At 41.8% G+C, this 4,893-nt stretch overlaps 1 non-coding gene across 1 annotated transcript; it reads left to right on the plus strand.

The window, feature by feature from the left end:
• Positions 1 to 4,529: 4,529 nt before the first annotated feature.
• Positions 4,530 to 4,635, plus strand: LOC149767975 (small nucleolar RNA R71). The gene has a single exon (XR_016400083.1). It is a non-coding gene; the product is annotated as a small nucleolar RNA R71 (small nucleolar RNA).
• Positions 4,636 to 4,893: the final 258 nt, after the last annotated feature.

The raw sequence follows: 4,893 nt of genomic DNA on the forward strand, positions 1-4,893 counted from the left end.
ATCAAATCCTATAATCTGGAGCGGTCAATCCCATCTTGACTCGTACACAGACTTCGCGAGTACTTGACTGCACCCAGCATCCTTCCGATCCCTGAATTAGAAATTCAGGTCATCCAGTGCCTAAGTACAGTGAGTTGCTTGCAAGTCACCGTGACAGTCTCAGGTCTAAGGGGTACTTATGCCCATACGCTTTGCGAGCTAACTCCCGACAGTAGAGTGCTACGCAGGTGAGTCACTGTTCAGTGATGATGTACTCCTACATCTCACCTGTATGCCATACAGTGTCTCCACACTTCTTGGTTTAAGAGGACAACCAACTAAATGACACACAACGACCTATACTTGACATAGCTATTGTCCAATTGACAGCTCATCATTTGGTCGCGAACTAGTTTAAGGACTAAATGATAAAACCTCTTTTATCCACTAAATTAGTCCTAAAGACTTCATCACAATACACAGGAGTTCAATTTGAAGATGTAACACTTGTGATGAATAAAAAATTGCCAGAATAAATTTTTATTCATTTTAATAAAATATATACATAATCCAATTTCTTACAATTAAAAATTGGCTTTGGGACACAATTCCCAACAGTCAATACCCCAGATATCAAATATTTCTACAATTAAAATAGGATTGAGAGGCATCATATCTCTACGGGAGATGGTACCCATCCGTTGGCACCGTTCACAAGTTTGGCAAAAGTTATGGGCATCTTTGAAAAGAGTGGGCCAATAAAATCCACTCTGTAAAACTTTTGCTGCAGTTTTTCTACCCCCAAAATGTCCCCCACAAGCTTGTGAATGGCAGAATGAAAGAATACTTTGAAATTCGCATTCGGGCACACATCGACGGATTACTTGATCGGGACAATACTTGAATAGATCGGGATCATCCTAATAATAGAACTTTACTTGTGAAAAGAATCGGTTCTTGTCTTGAGTTGACCAATCATCAGGAATTCGTCCTATGGCAAGGTAATTTACTATGTTTGCAAACCATGGCGTTTTCATTCCTTGTACCTCAAATAATTGTTCATCTGGAAAAGAATCGTGTAAGGGTGAGGTATTTTGAGAGGGTTCAAGAAGAATCCTAGATAAGTGGTCCGCTACGACATTTGCAGTTCCTTTCTTATCACGAATTTCTAGGTCAAATTCTTGTAGTAAAAGAATCCATCGAATCAGACAGGGTTTGGTGTCTTTCTTTGCAAGAAGGTGTCGAAGGGCAGCATGATCAGTGAATACGGTAACCTTGGATCCTAATAGGTAAGATCGAAACTTGTCTAGTGCGAATACTACAGCTAGCAATTCTTTCTCAGTGGTGGTGTAGTTCAATTGTGCATCTGAGAGTGCTTTACTAGTGTAATAGATGACATGAGATACCTTATCTAGCCGTTGCCCTAAAACTGCCCCAATGGCATAGTCGGATGCGTCACACATTAATTCAAATGGAAGGGTCCAATTAGGAGGCCGTATGATAGGTGCAGTGGTCAATTTCGAGCGAAGATTTTCAAATGCCTCCTCGCATGCTTTATCAAAGACAAAGGGAGTGTCCTTGGCCAGAAGATTGCACAAGAGTTTGGAAATGTTACTGAAATCCTGAATGAAGCGACGGTAGAAACCAGCATGGCCAAGGAATGATCGGATTTGTTTCACAGTTTTGGGTGGGGGGAGATTGGAAATAAGATCGACTTTGGCTTTATCTACTTCAATGCCCCTCTTGGACAGGATGTGTCCTAAAACTATGCCTTCTGGAACCATGAAATGGCTCTTTTTCCAACTTAATACTAGGTTGATCTCCTTACATCTTTTCAAAACTAAGGTCAAATTATCCAGACAATCGTCAAAAGATAGGCCAAAAACTGAGAAATCATCAATGAACACTTCTAGAAAGTTTTCCACCATATCTGAAAAAATGGCCATCATGCATCGTTGAAAAGTTGCGGGTGCATTGCATAGTCCAAAAGGCATCCTCCTATATGCAAATGTCCCAAATGGGCAAGTAAAAGTGGTTTTCTCTTGATCGTCCGGATAAACAGGTACTTGATTATATCCAGAATAACCATCTAAGAAGCAGTAGAAACCTTGACCAGCCAACCGTTCCAGAATTTGATCTATGAAAGGTAGAGGGAAATGGTCTTTCCTAGTCATCGAATTAAGTTTTCTTTAGTCAATACACACGCGCCAACCCATGGTTTTCCTTCCGTATTTTCAACTACAGTGATACCTGATTTCTTGGGTACAACTTGTGTCGGACTCACCCACTTACTATCAGAAATTGGATAAATGATTCCGGCATCTAATAACTTCACCACTTCTTTTTTGACTACCTCCTTCATGTTAGGATTGAGTCTTCTTTGCATTTCTCGGGTGGGCTTTGCATCATCTTCGAGATGAATTCGATGCATACAAACAGAGGGGTCAACCCCTTTCAAATCGGCTACAGACCATCCTATGGCATGTTTATTCTATTCTAGCACCCTTAAAAGTTTACCCTCCTGTTCAGTAGATAAGTTGGCTGCGATGATTACAGGGAGGCTATCTTCTGGTCCTAGAAAGGCATACTTAAGATTTGTCGGAAGTGGCTTCAACTCAAGTTTAGGTGGAGAATCAATGGAAGGACAAAGTGGTGCGCTAGCAATGGGGGGAAGAGGTTCAGGTCGGATCTTCCAAGGAAGGGAACTCATGGGAGATTGATTGTCGAGTAAGATGTTGACCTCTTCTATGGCCTTGTCTAAGTCAAAGTTGTCAATGTCAAAATGGGCCAAGCATGCCTCTAGGGGGTCATCTGCTAAGATATAGGGAAGGACTTCCTCTACAAGATCATCCATTTCATCAATTAGGCAACACCCGTCTTCCCTCACATGTTGGTCAGCGGCATGAAACACATTCAACTTAATTTTCATGTTCCCAAATGATGTATCCATTGCCCCAGTTCTACAGTTGATACATGCATTGGCTGTAGCTAAAAAGGGACGACCAAGAATCACAGAGATTTTTTTTTTAAGGTTGGGCACATGTTCCATGTCAAGTACGATAAAATCTACTGAAAAATAGAATTTGTCTACCTTGATAAGAACATCTTCAATCATCCCCCTTGGCATCTTCACCGATCGATCAGCCAATTGTAAAGATACCGAGGTAGGTTTCAATTCACCCAACCCAAATTTTTCATAGACTGAATAGGGTAGAAGATTCATACTTGCCCCTAGATCTAAAAGTGCTCGATCAATGAAGTTATCTCCTATGACACAGGAAATAGTGGGAGCGCCAGGATCTTTAAATTTTGGAGGGGTGTTGTGTTGGAGAATGGAACTTACCTGCTCAGTTAGGAGGACCTTTTTAGGCACATGTGTCCTAGATTTCCGCTTTTGGGTGCAAAGGTCTTTGAGAAATTTGGCATAGGAGGGAACTTGTTTGATAGCATCAAGGAGTGGGAGGTTGATTTTAACTTGTTTGAAGACCTCCATCATCTCTTCTAATGAAGTTCCCTTCTTGCCAAAGGAAGAGGGTGCATTAAGTGCTTCAGGAAATGGAGCCTTTGGAATGTGGGTTGTGGCAGATGGTGGACTAGCTGAAGAAGGTTTTGAATTTTCATGTGATATGGTCTGTTCCTCTTCTTCACCTTTCTTATTGTTACCCTCCCCAACCTTCTTATCTATTATACGGCCACTCCTCAGGGTAGTCAAAGCATTGGCTTGCTCATGATTTAGTTGAGTTCCTTGAGCCACGTATTGTCCCCTTGGATTACTCATTGGTTGACTTGGAAGCTTACCTTCCTCTCGTTTGTTTAATGCATTGGCTAGTTGACCCATTTGGGATTCTAGCTTAGCAATTGATTGCGTGTGAGAGTGCAATAGTTGTGTGTTTGCCTCCAAACCTTGAAGGGCAGTCAACACCTTCTCCTCAAAGGCTGTATTTCTTTGGGTTGGAGGAGGAGGGTGTTGAAATTGATTTGAGGGACGGTAGAGATGAAAATTCTGAGGCTTTTGAAAATTTTGGGAGTAGGGTTGGGTAGTATTCGAAGCTTGCTGCCTCCAAGAAAAATTTAGATGATTCCGCCAACCCGGGTTATATGTATTGGAAAATGGGTCATTACCCGGTCTGGGCTGTGTTTGGGCAGCATTGATGTGTTCTTGCACGAGTTCGGGGAATTGGGGTGCTGAGGGGCACTCATGAATAGGATGCGATGGGCTAGAACAGATAGCACATACTTGTGCTTGGGAAGAGCTAACGACATGTCCTCCTATCATTAGTTGGTCAATCTTATGGGACAATGCATCTACCTTGCTAGACAGGTCCATAGAATGACTTATTTCACAAATGGCCCCTTTTCTTTGAAAATTCGGGGGTGCTTGACGAGAACATGAAGCATGGTGGAGGGAGTTTTCATTAAGATTTTCAAATAGTTGCCATGCTTCATGCTCATTTCGAAGAATGAAAGTCCCCCCGCATGCAGCATCGATCATCTGACGGTTTCGTTCAGTCAAACCATCATAAAAACATTGCACTAGCTGCCACTTAGGTATTTGATGATGAGGGCATTTACGGATTAGGTCCCGAAATCTCTCCCAAGTTTCATGGAATTCTTCTCCCTCGGTTTGGGAGAAGCTTGTAATGGCACGTCTAAACTGGTTCGTTCTTCCTATGGAAAAGTATTTTTTAAGAAATTCTTGTTGCATTTGATCCCAAGAACGAATCGAATTGGCTTCTAAAGAATTCAGCCATTGTTTGGCTCTATCTTTAAGGGAGAAGGGAAATAATCTAAGTTTCAGAGCATCATCAGTGAAGTTCTGAATCTTGACAGTGGTGCAAATCTCAAAGAATTCATCTAGGTATTTATATGGGTCTTCGTTGGTGAGCCCATAAAAAGATGGGAGCATTTGGATCA

This window comes from Phoenix dactylifera, chromosome 3 (assembly GCF_051530095.1).
Source record: "Phoenix dactylifera cultivar Ajwa chromosome 3, Ajwa_hap1_PhDact_Kaust_v1.1, whole genome shotgun sequence".
NCBI lineage: Eukaryota > Viridiplantae > Streptophyta > Magnoliopsida > Arecales > Arecaceae > Phoenix > Phoenix dactylifera.